The sequence below is a fragment of the Petaurus breviceps genome, unplaced genomic scaffold (assembly GCF_028583685.1).
Source record: "Petaurus breviceps papuanus isolate PSGF00001 unplaced genomic scaffold, PetGlider_PUasm1.0 220, whole genome shotgun sequence".
In the NCBI taxonomy this organism is placed as follows: Eukaryota; Metazoa; Chordata; class Mammalia; order Diprotodontia; family Petauridae; genus Petaurus; species Petaurus breviceps.
In genome coordinates this window covers 10456140-10473835 of record NW_027185876.1, presented here as the reverse complement: position 1 = coordinate 10473835, position 17696 = coordinate 10456140, and positions in this window count along the sequence as shown.

Sequence of the window (17696 nt, the reverse complement as noted above, 5' to 3'; positions counted from 1 at the left end):
ATTTTATTGAAATATCCTAATATTTGAAGTAATTAAAGAAATTGTAGGATCACAAAGTTAAAACTGGAAGTAATTTTCATAAGTTATCTAGATGCTCCCCTACCTTCATCTTACAAAAGAGGAGACTGACGTCAAAAGAGGAAAAAATGGCACTTGTTGAAAGAGAATTTATTGTGGAGATTCTCCTTATCATTCTGCTTACTTCACTCTGCATCACTTTATACAAGTTAGTCAGTCATTAAACAATTATTAAGTTGCAGACAGTGCTAAGTGCAGGGGGCAAAAATTATGATAAAGCTAGTACTTGTCCTCAGACAGCTTACGGTATAAAGAATATTCATCAGTGTGGAGACTGCCATCCACTTTCTTATGGAGAAGTAATGAGCTTGAGATGCAGAATGAGACACACACATTTTTGAATGTGACAAACATAAGATCTGATTTTGCTTGACTATTCATATTTGAAGGGGATCTCGTTTTCTTTTTCTTTTTAATTTTCTTTTTAAATGTGTGTAAATGAAAAGAAAATATATGTTTTCCACTAGGGGGAAAAAAAAAGAAAGAAAATGATTAATCTAGTGACTAATTTTAAGAGATTCAATCCCCTCTGTTCTCTTTGTGGCTAGTAAGATACAAGTTCATCTTTAAGCAATAGTAGCAATACTACATAGTAGATACATAGTAAGTGATAAATACAGTCTTTGTTTTTTGATTGATGGCAAATATTAGCACATGCATATGATAGAGTGTATGCTCCTTGAGGGTTAGAATTGATTAATTTTTCCTCACATTAAAATAGAGTGACAAAATACTAGTAACTCAATAAATACTTGCCGCAAATTGAGTTTGAATTGGATCCTTATGCTCTCAGAAATGTGATTGCCAAGACTTTAAATTCAGACTTTGATATAGAGGACATAATTTGAGAAATTGCCTTATTGTCACTAGGCTTCATTTTGATGAGCTAATGAATTTCTGTGGGGAGCTGTCAAGGAGGGATTATAAAATTTCAAGGTCTGGAGCAATGAAATCTATAGGAATTATATATTTCTAGTCAAAGGAGTAATCAGCCATATTTTCTTTTAACGTAATAATGCAGTATGTAGAAATATAAGTCTTGGTCCAGTATCCTTTTTAATAATGTGACACATTTACTGGGATGTTCATTCATTTTATTCTAACAATTTGGGTGGAGATTTTTTCCCTTCCAAAACCATTTCTGAGAATATTAGTTAGCCTTTGTGTACATTAAAATTTTACTCCCTCAAAGAAACTATTACAGATCAAACCATCTTAAGCCTACTTACCTATGTGGCCTTGGGCAACTTTGGACAAATGGCCTCTAAGGTCTCTTCATACTCTATATCTAGAATTCAATATTTTTTTTACTAACTGCAAAATAAACTTATCTGTTGAAAAAGAATTTCTTTCACTCACTTTTTCACTGATATTTAAACAGTATTTATGTCTATAAATGTCAGACAAAGGGACAACATGAGGGATTTAACCAAAGAGAGAACAGTATAGTCAGACAAAGAAAACTCTAAAATATCGAAATGTCTAAAGAATCTCCTTATTTCTTGTAAGGAAAATTAAAGCATTTAAATATAGGATTGGGTCTTGCCTGGATGGGATAGTTTAAAGTTGGTACTTTCTGAAAGTGTTGGGTAGGAAGCCACCCCACTACATCCAGCCCAATGATTCATAATTCTATAATCCATACCATATATATATATATGCCAAAAATGAATAATGAATATTCCTGGGTTGATAACTAAGGTAGGTCAGCTCAGCCTTTGGCCCAGGATGCTGAATTCAAAGATACACACAGTACTTGAAGTCTGTCTGCACATTGGGGAAAACAAATCGTATTTGGGCTTTAAGAGGCAAGAATAATTACTTTAAACTGGAAGATACCCCTAGTTAGGCTAGGGAGAGCTTCTCCTACCTTACTCCTCTACTCCCTCAACAAAAGGGTTCTACACCTTTTGTCTCAGATGTATTTTGTAGCAATTGTCCTGATTTCAAAAATCCTAGCTATGCCTGTACCTGTTCTCTTTACTGGATTATCATCTTCTACTTCTAATAATTCATGAAGTTAAGTTAAGTCAACAAGCTTTTAAATGCCTCCTATTTTCCAGGCACTATGCTAAGTGCTGAGGGGGGAAAAAGGCAAAAACTCATATTTACACTCCAGGAGCTTCCCAATTCAGTATTGGAGATAAAATTCAAACTACATACAAACAAGATATGTAAGAGTTGGAGATAATCACATAGAGAAGGCACTAGAAATAAAAGGGACCAAAAAACCTTCTGGCAAAAGGTGGAAGCTAGGGAAGGCAGAAGGAAGAGACAAGGAAGATCAGCAATCTAGACATGGAGGGTAGTCAGTGAAAATGAAGAGTTGGGTCAAAGAGTGTCTTGAAAATGGAAAAGCAATGAGGGATATCAAGATCGCAGAGTAGAAAGCAAACAAGATCTCTCAACATTCCCCTCCCAAGAAACTCTAAAGTAACACCTTAAATTGAATTCTAGAGTATTAGAGCCAACAAAAGGTTGGAGTAAGACAATTTTTCCAGACCAAGATAACTTAGGAGATCAGGAGGAGAGGTTTGTGACACCAGGGTGAGGGCTGTTCTAGAGGCCACATAGTGGTAACAACAGCTGTGGACCTGGGAGGTGGTAAAAACAGAAACAGCAGTAGATTCAGGAGCTCTCAAGCCATAGAGCTGGCAATTGGTCAGAAAGAAATTACAGGGGACCCCTTTGGTCACACTAGATGAAGGATAGAGCACTTATGGAAACACCATATGCCCACTTTCAGGTCACAGTCCCAGGGTTGAGAAGAGTACTTGTAGTCACAAAATACCAGAGGCCCTGAGGAGCAATATAATTTACAAACACAGAGAATGAGGCACCCTTAGGAGCAGTATTGCTTTGTTTCCCAGAAGAACAGGGGTTCTAAGAAGCAGGATCTTTGCAGCTGCAAGGGATCAGGGGCCCTTCTTGAGTAAGGACCAAAGCCCAGACAAGGAGAGCAGTGACCACACCTCTCTCTAGATCACACCACCTTGGAAGCACCAAAAACTTCCAAACTCCCAGAACTAGCACTGAAAAAGAAAGGGAAAAAAATCTGAAGTTTAGAACAGTACTCAATCCTGCCACCACCCAAGGAATAAAGCACAACTTTAACATAAGGTTTAAAATCAAGAAATAGTCTGGAAAATGAGCAAATAGCAAAAAAGAACTTGGCCATGAAAAGTTACTATGGGGAAAGGAAAGATCAAAAGGTAAACTCAGGAGTAAACATCTATGTTAAAACAGCTATAAGCAAAACATAAAAGAAAATAAGTATGCATTAAGCCCAAGCCCAACAAGAATTCCTGTAAAAGCTAAACAAAATTATATTTTAAATTAACGGTAGAAGAAAATGGGAAAAGGAATGAATTATGCAAGAAAATTGTGAAGAGACAACTAGCAACTTAGTAAAAGAGGCACAAAAATATTGAAAAAAAAACTTAAACAGAATTAGCTGAATAGAAAAAGAGGTATAAAGGTTCACTGAAAAAATAAAATTCCTTAATTTTATTGAATGGAAAAGATGAAAGCTAATGACCCCATAAGACATAAACAGATAAAAAACTAATGAAAAAAAAGTGAAATATCGTATCAAGAAAAAGAAATGATCTTAAAATAGATTGAAGAGAGATCACCTATAAATTATTGGAGAACCTGAAATCCATGGTAAAAAAAAGAACCTAGACATTACATTTCAAAAAATTTTAAAGGAAAATTGTCCTGATATCCCAGAATCAGTGTGCAAAATAGAAACTGAAAGAATCTGCCAATCATCTCCTGAAAGAGATCAACTGCTAGGAATATTACAGCCAAATCCAGAACTCCTCAGCCATAGAAAAAATATTTCAAGCAGTCAGAAAGAAACCATTCAAGCACCATAGAGCCACAGTCAGGATCATACAAGATTTAGCAATTACTATGTTAAAGAAATGGAGAGCTTGGAATATGAAAATTTGGAAGACAAAAGAGCTAGGATTACAACCAAGAATAATGTCCTTTAGTGGAAATAATTTATATGTAATATAATCAACGTCTTTCAAGCATTCTTGATGAAAAGCCCAGAGGTGAGTAGAAAACTTGACTTTCAAATACAAGATTCAACAGAAACATGACAGGGAGATCATAAGGGAAACAATAAGGTTAAACATTTTACATTCCCATATGAGAAGATGATACATATAACTCCTAAGAACTTTATTAAGGCACTTAGAAGGACTCTACATAGATAAAGAGCAAGGGAGACAATTTATTATATTGATATGATCTAAAAAACAACGAATAGATAAGAAAGAGGCATGAATTGGAAGAAGGCAGAAGGGAGAGGAAGGATCAATAAAAGTATTTCATAAAAAAGGCATGTAATAAGTAAGACCGTTTTACATTGGAGGAGAAAGTGGAAAAGAGAGGTGGCCAACACTTGAACTTCATTCTTATCTGAACTGATTCAAAGAGAGAGGGATACACACATAAATACATATATACAAATATACACATGCATACATATATACACACATACATACAGATATATATATGTGTGTGTCTATATATGTACACATATGGATTGTTGAGGGAGCAGGGTAGAGAAAGAAGAGCAAGAAAAGAAGGAAATAGGATGGAGGGAGACACAGTAATTATAACTGTGAATGTGAATGGGTAAATTCACTAATAAAACAAGCAGATAGTAAAATTGATTAGAAATAAGAATCCAGCAATATGTTGTTTACAAGAAACATGGTTGAAATAAAGAGTCACACACAGAGTTAAAATAAGGGGCTGGAACAGAATCTATTATACTTTGGCTGAAATTTTTAAAAAGACAAGAGTATCAATCATGATTTCAGAAAAACAAAAGCAAAAATAGGTCTAATTAAAGGACATAAACAGGAAAACTACATCTTGCTTAAAGACATCATTGACAGTGAAGTAATATCAGTACTAAACATATGTCATAGAATCCAGTTTCTTAAAAGAAAATTTAAATGACTTGAAGGAGGAAATAAACAGTAAATTTATACTAGCAAGGCTTCAAATTTTCCCCTTCAGAACTAGATAAATATAAATATAAAATAAATAAAAATAAAGGCGATGAGCAGAATTTTGGAAAAGTTAAATATGATTGACCTCTGGAGAAAGTTAAAAGGTAATGGAAAAGACTATACCTTCTCTCAGCTGTATGTTGCCACTTCACAAAAACTGACCATATATTTGGGCATACCTCTTCTCATACACACACACAAAATAAAAAATGCAGAAATATTAAAGTCACTCTATTCAAACCATAATGAGATAAAAATTACATTCAATAAAGGACTATGGAAGAATAGATCAAAGTAAATTGGAAACTTAAGGTAATCCTAAAGAATAATTGGGTCACAGAATAAATGATAGAAATAATCAACAATTTCATTAAAGACAATGAGAAATAATAGCAAAATGTGTGTGATGCAGGTCAAGCAGAACAAGGGTGGGGGGAGGATTTATATCTCTAAATGTATGCCTAAGTAAAAGAGAGAAAGAGAGATCAGTGAATTGGGTATAGAAGTTAAAAAAAAATCTAGGAAAAAATATTAAAAATCCCAAATTAAACACCAAAATGGAAATTTTGAAAAATCAAAAGAGAGTTTAATACAATTGAAAGTGTAAAAATCATTGAACTAATAAATAAAACCAGGAGCTTGTTTTATGGGGGGGGAAATTACAATAAAATAGAAAAAAAACATTGGTTATTTGTTTAAAAAATATAAGAAAATAAAATTAACAATATAAAAAAGAATATATTGAATGCACTACCAATGACAATAAAATTAAAGTAATTATAACAAGTTATTTTGCCCAATAATATGCCCATAAAATGGACAATTTAAGTGGAATGGTTGAATATTTACAAAAATGTAAATTGCCTAGATTAACAGAAAAGGGAATAGAATACTTAAATAACCCTGTCTTAGAAAAATAAATTGAACAAACCAGAAATGAGTCCACTTAGAAAAAGTTCCCAGGACCAGTTGGATTTATATGTGAAGTCTATTGAATATTTAAGAATTAATTCCAATATTATATAAAATATTTGAAAAACTAGAGTCCTATCAAATTCTTGTTATGAAACAAATATAGTTTTGATACCTAAAACAGGTAGAACAATAATAGAGAAATAAAACTATACACTAATTTCCCTAATGAACATTCAGGCAAATATTTTAAATAAAATATTAGTGGGGCAGCTAGGTGGCATAGTGAATAGAGCACTGGCCTTGGAGTCAGGAGGACCTGAGTTCAAATCCAGCCTCAGACACTTGACACATTTACTAGCCATGTGACTTTGGGCAAGTCAGTTAACCCAAATTGCCCTCCAAAAAGCAAAAAACAAAATATTAGCAAGGAGATTATATGAGAAAGATCATATGCTATGATTAGATAGGATTTATATGAGGAATGTAGGAGAGCAGAAGTTTTGTTTCCTCATTGCATATTTTTTATTAATTTGTTCTTCTTGTCTTATTTCTATAGCTAGTACTTCTAATACAATTTTGAGTAATAGTGGTGACAAAGGACATCATTGTGTTCTTTAGATTACACCAGTGCATGAACACATCAGACTCTGCCTCCAATGAAGCATAGTATATTTGAGAAGATTGTCATTTTTTAAGCTTTTTATCCTCAGTGTTTAGAACATTTTTTTCTAATTAAAGGCAGAGATAGATAGTCCAAACCTTCTGTTTCACTAATATAACTCTTGAGGAAGAAACTACCGTCACTGATGCAGATCAACAATTCATCTCAGCCATCTTCTCCCAGCCACCTTGATGCCCTGAATAAGAGATCATTTCCTGGAGATTTTAACCTCTCCAGCTTCAAAACTCCTGTCCTGGTGCTTTGCATGGACTGAAGCCATGCTCCCTTTACTCCCTGGTGGTGTTCTCAATCATTGCTCCCAGTATGCCCAGTTCTACTCAGCTATGACTCTACCCATCATTCCTGTGGCTTTACAGTCCAAAACATCCCTCCAACCTCTTCTTCGTATGTGTGTGTGTGTGTGTGTGTGTTTTATTATTAGATTGTAAAATCCTTGAGGACAGAGACTGTCATCACTTTTGTATATCTTTCCCTAGTGATTAGTAGAGTGAGTGGCAGATAGCAAGAGCTTAATAAATGTAATGCAAAACAAATATCTGCATGAACCATGTCCATCGCATTCATATAACATAACTTGTTCAGCCATTCTACAATTGAGGGGCCCCTGGCCATCTTTCATTCATTCATTTGTTATTTATTATAAACAGACTTTTTTGAGTACTGATAAATAATAATAATAAGGTAGATAGATGGATGGATGGAGAGAGAGAGAGAGAGAGAGAGAGAGAGAGAGAGAGAGAGAGATGGAGAGATAATTTCTTAAGTGTTTCCTATATGCTGGAAATTGGGCTAAGCACAGATGTATAATAATAAAGTATCAAATCAGTTCCTGTGCTCAATGAGCTTATATTCTAATTAAAGAAGATAATATATACAAGGAAACTGGAAAGGGAAAGAAAAAAAGGGTGCCCAGGTGGGAGCAAGAGGGTTGGTGAGGAGATGGAGAAGCCATGAGAGTTAATCCAGGAATGAAGTGAGTGCAACAGGGCCTGGTTATGGTACACTGGTCCTGACAAGGGCATTACCAGCCAGCATAGTGCGTTTGGGAACGAGGCAGAGGTTTCTCTAGAATGGAAAGAAGTTGATGAGATAAAGAATTTTAGAGAGTGAATTGAGCTAAAAAAAAGTTGTGACTTGACTACGGTTATCCCACTAAAATGTGTCAGAGGGAAAACATAAATCCAGGTTTCCTTCCTGATCATACAATGTGTGTAGTTACTTTCTTCCTTGCATATGGCAAGAGTTTCAGAAATTTTTGTTAATTATTGAAATCACAATAGATATTTACAACTTATCTAAATCTCATGAATTTTTTGAAAAACAATACACGTGCCATATAAAGGACATGAAGTGACATTTAAAATTTGAACAGGGTACATATAATTTCTAACTGACTCCTCTTTGTAACATCATGTTTCATCTTTATGCATTTTATATCTACAAATAAATCTTAAGATTCTTGTAGAAGGAATTCCATCAAATATTTATTTTCCATACTCCATCAAAGAGCACAGTTCTATGCCCATGGAACCCACTCAATAAATATTGCTATTTACTCTTTCTGTTTTCGACAATCATGGATCTTTCTTAAAATAAGTGGCATTAATGCGGTTTGTGCAGTATTACTCAGAGATCCAAATTTACACTATAGTCATAATGGCCTCTAAAAGAAGGCATTTTTGGAGTAATAGATAAACACAGTAGTTTAGCTTAAATCAAATTCCATTCCCATAATGTTATAATAGCAAATACTGTTGAAATAATCCTCTCCCTTACTGCATTCCCCCAACCCTTCCAGCCCCAAGCACACAATTTAGTTTTAAGAAAAGAAACATTACCTTACAACTACCATGCTTCCTAAAGAGGAGGAAAAGAAAATAGAGGCAGATTCTAGGGCTGAATTATAAATCCCTGAAAAATAGTGTTTATAATGGAAATGCTGACAGACCCATAACAATAGCACTGTGAGAAGGCGCCTTTATAATACAGACCATCATCAGCCAATTTACCTCTTCATTCATGTCTGTTGCTAAGTGTCTAGTTACTGTAAATGCTTTAGATTTTGCATAATTTATGTAAATTATTAAACACCTGTTCTCTTCCCAGAAAACAAGGATATGGAACAGTCTCCTTAGTTTAATTGATTCCTGGCTTGAGTTCTGCCATTGTTTCCCCAGCAACTACAAGGGAGCTGGAGTTCCCTTAAGGTTAGATGCTGTTAGAAAGACACAGATGTTAAGAATTGATCTTTCTAATACATACGTGGGTGCAGCGATAGATGTGTTTCAGCAGATATATATGCAATATTTTTTTTTCTGAAATCCTTCAGAACAAAATATGTAAATTGCATATTTGTTACCATTGGGGACTTATGTTCATGTCACCTGCCCCTCTCATGTGGGTTGTCAGCATGTCTCTGAAACTTAAAAAGAGTTAAGATGTTTTGAAATCTCTAAAGGATATGGCCATTCCATCAGCATGTTCTAACTGATTTTCTGGAAGCTGAAATGTGTATCCTCCCCACCCCCACCCCAGGCAAGGATTTCTTAAAAAAAAAAAAAAGCATAGTCCCTGAGATCTGTGCTCAAGGTAAAAAAAAAAAGAAAAAGATATATACTCACTGACGCCTTTTCTTAAACCACCACATTGTTGGAATTATTGTTTTTATTACTTGTTCTTGTTTGAAATGTCAACAGTGTCTGAGTAGATGTGAATATTATGATCATATGCACATGCACAGCCAGTATTTCATATAATGGTATTGTTAAACCAATCAAGGAAAAGGGGGAATTCAAATATAACTCTGAAAAAAAATTTGTAACACCAAGTAAATTTTGAGCATGAATTTTATATTTGTATGCATGAAATCTTTCTTGAACTATTTTTCTTTAAAATGATTCATTTTTGTATGATTTAAAGCAACTTCCATCTATCAATGAACAAGCATTTATTTTGCATCTACAGGACAAAAGTAAAAAACTTCCAGTTCTCATAGAGATTGTATTCTATATGGGGATAAAATGTGCATATATAGACACATGCAAATCAATTTCACACTAGACATAGGTTAATTTGAGTATAGAGATCAGGAAAGGTCTCATGCCATGCTGAAGGTCAAGTCAACAAATCAGATCTACAAGCATTTAATTACTACCTGCCTAATAGGCAGTTAGATGGCACGGTGGATAGAGCCCAGGAAGACTTTGCTTCATGAGTTCAAATCTGGCCTCTAACATACTAGCTGAGTGATCCTGGGCAAGTCACTTAACCCTTTTTGCCTCAGTTTATCATCTATAAAATGAGCTGGAGAAGTAAATGGCAAACAACTCTAGCATCTTTCCAAGAAAAGGGCTGGACGTGACTTGAAATGACTCAACAATAAAAACACCTGTTAGGCAATTGTCCTCAGTGCTGGGAATGAAAATATAAGCAAAAAGTAAGAGCCTTGCTCTTAAGGAGCTTAAACTCTAATGAGGAAAGTGGGTATATAAAAGGAAGCTGAAAAGGGGAGGGGTACCGATGCAGGGAAACGGTATAGAAAATCAGGGGAGACAGGCTTGAAGCCTAGAAAGGAATGAAGATGTAGGTGACCTGGCTACTTTCTTCAAAAAATGAGGTTCTGGGAGCAACCAGACAGTAAAAGCAAGAGGCTGCAGGTGTGGAGGTGGTCCATGACCTGATCCTTGAAGAAAACCAAAGATTCTAAGTGACTTGAGGAGGGAGTCATTCTGGTCATGGGAAACAAACATTGAAAAGTCACAGGATGGAGAAACAGATTTATCAAGAGGACGTGGTTTTCCATCCTTCCCCTGACCCTTCCTACTTGTGTTTGAGGACAAGATGCATCTTAACCCTTCTATTCCTTTAGGTGATTACTCTGCATCAGTGGGGATCTCAATTCAATTCTACTTTGGAACTTCTCTACCCTAATTAAATCACAGGGGTTGACAAAAAGAAACTAAAAATTGCAAATCAGATGTTTCTATGATTTTGTGAATTCCAAATAAGGGGAGTCCAAAAATTATTATGTTATAAATCAGAAACTGGAAGGGACTTCAGATGCCATCTAGTAGAACCCATATGTTAATAAAGTTCTTGTCTACAAATACCAAACAAGGCATATCCCATCCAGCCTTTGCCTGATGAAGAAAGTCATCTTGGGGGAGAAAATGGATTTGGTGACTTATAAAGTGGTTCCCAACTCTCACATCCTATCATTTGCACAATGTTCACAATAATAGTTTACATTTTAATAGATCTTTATGGTTTTCAAAGTACTTTAAAGCATTACTTCATTTGAGCCTCAAAACAACCTTATATGTTAGGCAGTATTGCTGTTGTTTCCATTATAATTAGCCCCATTTTACAGATGATTAAAATAAGGTTCATGGAAGGTAAATAATTTTCTGTGGTCACATGGCTCATAAACACCAGAAGTAGAAATTTGTACTTTTTCGATGCTTAATAATGTCAAAAAAAAATGAGTGAATGAATGGAGACTATTCAGGGGCAAACTTTCCATTCCCAGAAGTAGAAGAAATCTCTGTTAAAAGATCTTTTTTTCTAAATTTTCCCATCTGGATGTGCACAGCTAGCACAAGGAACTTAAAAATGCTTCCCTGTGGATAACTATAAAAAATATGATATTTGTCTAGCAGTTAATTTTTTGTCAAAGAGACTTCTTAGAGAGTATCTCATTTTAACCTTGTGACAAACTTGTGAGGTAGAATAAGTAGTTATTAGTATTCTTATTTGTTAGATGAAAAACCTGAGATTCAGAGATAGAGTCACTTTTTTTTTTCTTTTTGGAGGGCAATTGGGGTTAAGTGACCTGCCCAAAGTCACACGGCTAATAAGTGTGTCAAGTGTCTGAGGCTGGATTTGAACTCAGGTCCTCCTGACTCCAGGGCTGGTGCTCTATTCACTGTGCCACCTAGCCACCTCTACTGAGTCACTTTCACAGAAAATTAATGTCCAGTATGACCAAAAAGATGGAGGACTAGTCATTTTTTTCTCTCAGAACCTCTCAGTATTCTCCAGGATTCACCAAAGAGGAAGTACATTCAGCTGTTTCCAAGGATATCCAGATTAAAAAAACAAACCCAGAAAATGATGCTCATTGACCCTAAGCTCACTCATCATCCCTTCCCTATGTCCAGTGAGGAGATCCATGGACAGAACATAGGCTTACATAAAAACTCAATTTTGTGCCCTCTTCCCCCTTTTTCCAGTGCTATAGAAACCTGAGCATCAGATTACAGAGCTTTGCATGGGCCATGACAGCCAGCTTAGCCACAGCCCTCAGGGGCAAAAGTCTACCAAGGACTGTAACCTGGGAGCACGGGTACCTAGTGAGAGATCTGAGGAACAGAGGAACTGGGGTGGGTGACTAGGATAGTATACTGTGTGTGAGGGAATTTGTGTAGCACTCCACCAAGCCTGAGGGAAAGAGGAGAGCATCTGACTGGAGATAGTTCTGACCACCCAAAAGGCACTTGGGACAGAGACCAGGTCTGATATAGCATAAAATGCCCATCATAAAAGGACTCTGAGATGCTTTGAGATGTAACCCCCAAGGAAACCACTGTTAGGAGGGAATCAAAAAGTGATTGACAGCTAAAATAAAGGAAGGGTAACAGTGAATGAACCAAAGATTTCAGGAAGAAGAAAACTCAAAAGACTTTGAGAATGAATAGGTAAATCAACAGGAAAAGACTAACAACAGAAGGGAATATGGCCTCCAGATCTAGTAAATGAGCTCAAACACCTATAAATAAATATTGAAAAAAAGAAAAAAGTGGGTATTTGATGAGATGGAGGACACTGTGGAATTTGAAGAGATCGTGGAACCACAATATGCTGTTCCTTAGTGATTTAAAAGAAAAATGAGAATATCAAGCATAAAATTGATGTCCTGCACAGCAAAAATAATGAACAGAGTCTGCAATGGCAAACCTCACCAAAAAGGAAAAAAAAAAGGAGCAATAGATTGAGAATGCAAGCACACAGAACTGTAGAACAAACTAGAAGAATAAAAAGCAAAAAACAATATCATTAAAAGAAATATAAAAGCATATCATGAAATCATAATCATGCAAAATCAATATCATATAAAAGCAAAATATAACTGATCATAAAGTCAGTGTGTATAGAGATGAACTAGGTGTACCAGAAGAACATAATGGGACAAAACAACAACAAAGTCCAAACACCATAATGAAGGAAATAGCAGAAAAGAACTGCCCAGAATAGAAAAGAAAATACCAATTCATCTACAGATCATTTACAGAAAAACAACAAAAATAAGGCTTCAAGTTCCAAGACAAGTGGTAGTTAAGTTTAACAATTCATTTCAGAAAACAGCATGTTCCGCAAGCCTTCAGGAGAAAGATGAAATACAAAGGCAAGACTGTTTCACACCCACTTGAAAAAAGAAGGAATGGAATAATGTGTTACAAAGAGCAATCAGTGGAACTCAGGATGCAGCCCAGGGAGACTGTTAGGCAAATCTAAGCTTAACCATACAGAAGGAGAGATGGGCATTTAATAATAAAAAAGAGTTTGGAACATTTTTAGAAAGAAAAGCAGAGCTTAAGATATTATTTACCTATCAAACCACCTGGATAGCAGAAATGCCAAAAGGATGAATAAATGCAGCAGGCAGGGACAGTAAAAGCAAAAGAGTGACAGCAGAGACCAGTAAGAGATTTCTTTTCTTTTTTTTTTTTTAAATTTTAAAGCAATCGGGGTTAAGTAACTTGCTCAAGGTTACACCGCCAGTTATTTCTGGGTGTGGTGCTGAGTATCTGGGCCCGGGATTCGATCTCCAGGTCATCAAGACACTGGAGCTAGTGCTCTTACTCACTGTGCTACCTGGCCACCCCAAGAGATTTCTTTTTAAAAGTACACAGAGACAAGGGTGAAGATGTGGATGGGATGGAGATGTGGTATGTTTGGGGGGATATTAGTGACAGAACCTGACAACATCCTGCCTGCAGGTGAATACTTCTTTTCTAGACTACATTACAACATGGCATTGCAGTGTATACATGTTACAATAGATAAAGTAAAAATGACAGAGTAAGGGAATAGAGAGGAATGAGTGAAGCATTGGTGTCAGATCAAGGGCTAGCAGTGAGGGGAAGGTGGCCTTTTTGGTATAAGAAAGAGAAAAACCTTGGATGGCTGGGCAGTGCTAGGTGGCAAAGTGGACAGAGTCCCAGACCTGGAGTCAGGAAGACCCAAGTTTAAATCTGGCCTCATATACTTCCTAGCTGTCAGACACTTGGCAAGCTACTTAAACTCTGTTTACCTCAGTTCCCTTGTCTGTAAAATGAGGATAATAAAGCACCTACCTTCCAGAGTTGTGAAAATTAAATGAGATAACATTTATAATACTTAGCATAGTGTCTTACCCATAGTAAGAGCTATATAAATGTTAGCAGCAGCAGTATTTGTAGTCGTGGTAGTAGTAGTCATAGTAGTAGTAGTAGTAGCAGCAGCAGCTGTTGGTATTGTAATTGGCCTTTCTCTGGAAATGAAGTACCATGGAAAAAGGAATCCATGGGGTGAGCCGTATAAGGCAGTAGCAGAAAGTGCCTTGAGGAGAAGCCCTAAAATAGATACTTTGGAAACGTTGATAGTGGGAAGAATATGGAAAAAAAGAGAGAAACCAGATAATTGTAGGAGTCATGAATCAAGGAATGAGTAGGAGTCATGAATCAAGGAATGAGTGTTTCAGGTAAACAAAAAGAGACATTAGTAATAAAGAGAATGGGAGAAATCCTTTCTGGAAAGATCTGTATGAGTTACATTAGACTGAAGTTAGGAGAGCCAAAAAAACAAAATGCAGAGTAACTACAACGTAATTAGATAGAAAGAACAAAGACACAAAAAAAATCAAAAGTAAATGTAACAGAATTATAAAGATCAAGAAATACCCAAAGGAAAATGAGAAGATACCCCAATGTGCCCTTTCATGGAGGAGGGAGGTCCAATAGATATTACACGTTGCACACGTTTTCAGACTTTTTTCATTTTATTGATCAGCTGTGCTAACTTTCCCCCCTCCATTTTCTTTTCCCAAAAATATTATTTATCATATGGAATGGATCTCTTGGGGGAGGGGAGTGAGGTGATACATGGTATACAATGGTCTCATAATAAAGTGGTCCCAAATAATAAAACTTATTTAGAAAAAAAAAGAACATTAATGGCCTTAGTTATCCAAGAATCAAAGCTTCCTGGTTCTTAGCTTGAGTAAACCCTTTTTACTATGCCAGGCTCAGTCCTTTTTAATGTGTGGCATTTCCCTGCTGACTCCACCACTCCATGTGCAAAAATTACTGCAGTCTCCCTCTCGTCTGATTATATAAGAAATATTTGCTGAATTGAACTTGTTGATTTTTTTTCCTGAAAAGTGAATGGGTTTCTAGATGTGTTCCTCATATCTTCATGGATTTGTGAATGTATCCAGATGTAATATATAGGAGCACAGAATTATAATAGGAAGATTTTCAGTAATTGTCTAGTCTGACTGGGTAATTTTACAAATAAGAAAACTGAGGCCCAAAAAGTTATATCTTTTTTTTTATTTTTCAAAGTCCCCCAGGTATTACTGAGTAGAACCGGAATCTGAACTCGGGGCCTATGCCTCCAAATTTTTAAGGGCTTTTTCCACTATAACACATAGTCCAGTTCATTTATGAGTTCAGTATTAAGGGGAAAATGGATCATTCTTTGTGTGATAAATGATCTCTTAAAAGAAGGATTAAGCAAAATCAATAGCTAGGATTTATAATATTTGTGAGATATATGTTTAGTCATTTTCATCTGTGTCTGACTGACCACATTTAAGGGTTTTCTTGGTGAAGATACTGAAGTGGCTTTCCATTTCCTTCTTTAGCTCATTTTACAGATGAGAAACTGAGGCAGATAGGCTTAAGTGACTTGCCCAGGATCACATAGCTAATAAGTGTCTGGGACTACATTTGAACTCGGGATCTCTGCATTCCAGGGCCGGCACTCTATCCACTGCCCCACTGGCTGACCCACTCTGAGGTAAGTGCTAACATTGTCCCCATTTTATTGATATTAGTAAACCACGATTGAAAAAGATTAAATGACTTGCCTTCTGTCAAAAGTATTTGGTGCAGGATTCAAACTCATATCTTCTTGATTACAAGTCCAGCAATTTACCCACTACACTACTTAGTTGCCTCTCAGACAAAAATATATTCCATTGAATCCAAGTCAGTTCAACTCTCCAAACACTTATTAAATCTTTTGTGAGCACAGTACAATGACAAAACCCAAGACAAAAGTTGGATCACAGAATGTTAGAAGAAGAGCTACTTGGGGGCAGAAACAGTAAGATTTTCATCTTTCTCTCAGTTTCTGCAAGGTACATAATTCCTGGCAGTCAGTTGATTGGCTCTTGCATTGCATAATTGAAGGAATGGAAGGGTAGAGAAAGGATCTAATTTGCAGAACGTCTCATATAAGACAAGGTACTATGTATGAAGGAGTTCCAGAGCTCATGGACATCATTATAAACTATTATCTGTCCAGTGTACATCTTTTGTAAGAGAGTATAGAACTATACTTACATACCTCGTTGGCAGAATAAGCAAGAATTTTTAATTAGCAACTTCTCATGTCATTGTTTAGTTTAGTTTGATGGGGTCGAGGGGGTGGAAGGGTTCAGAGCTCCCTTTCCCTGATTTCTTAGCTTTGAGTTTAATTTGCTTTGGTACATTTTAATACCACTGATTCAGTGGCCCAAAGTAAGAATTCTTGGGAGTTAGGGCTCATGTTTGTTATTCTAAAATTCATGGGAGATTTAGGGAGTTAAGTGTCTAACTTGCATTGGCCAGGTGTTCCAGCTTAGATGGACTCGTGACTAGCCTGTCATCTAGACACACTGCCAACTTGGGAATGTCCTATTGGAGGCTCTCCATGGTGCTCTAGAATATGATGCAAACAGAAGAATACATCATAGACTCTGCTGGTAATTCTTTCACAGGCATTAGCCATAGAACCTCATAACAGTCTTTTCCCAGGAATACCTGCAATTGACATACACAGCTTAGAGTGAAGTTACCGAACATCCCTGTTAACTTGGCAAAAGTAGTAGATCCTAGATGGCCATGTGTCTATTTCGGCATCTTCTCTTGGAGTCCATATGTATAATGCTGTCCCATCCTGATGTGCTCAACAGTCGTAGCAACTGGGGCTGGAAGATCTGTATGTTCCAAGAATTGCATGGACTTTTAAGAAAAAAAGTGGTGACCATTTACATGTGAGACTGCTCATTTCCTTAGGAGCAATAAATGATCAGTCATTAATGACATGGACTTGTAGTATTTTTCCAAAATTTTACTATAATTTATCTTATCTGTGCAGATGTACTTTAAATACACTATAATAACAAGCAGATATTATAAACTTACCTGGAAATAATACTACTATTTCTATTTTGTTTGATTTAAGAGATTTTTTTAAAACGACTCTCATCATTTGATTCAGCTTAGTTCTCTGAGGTATTCTTAAATTCTGGTCCTCCTGTTAAGCACCTGTTACTGACCCAGGTACTGAGCTAGGTTCAGTGACTTAAAAAGGAAAGAAAGAAGGTAAAGAAGCATGGAGAAAGGAAGGAAACAAGAAAAAAAGGAAGGAAAGTAGCAAGGAATGAAGGAGAGAAAGAGAGAAGGAAGGGAGGGAGGTAGAAGGGGAGACAGAGACCCTGTCACTACAAGGAACTGAAATTCTTTTGAGGGAAATAACATTTTAACCTATAAGTAGCATATATAATCTATATATACACATGCTCACACATATATGTGTATACTTAGACGTATATTTGTGCCTATGTATATGTGTATACATATATTAAATTCAAGCTTATTTGTAGAATAAAGCACTATGAGTTGAAGAATTAGGAAAGAAAGCTCCCATGTAGGAATTGACATGAATGACATAAATTT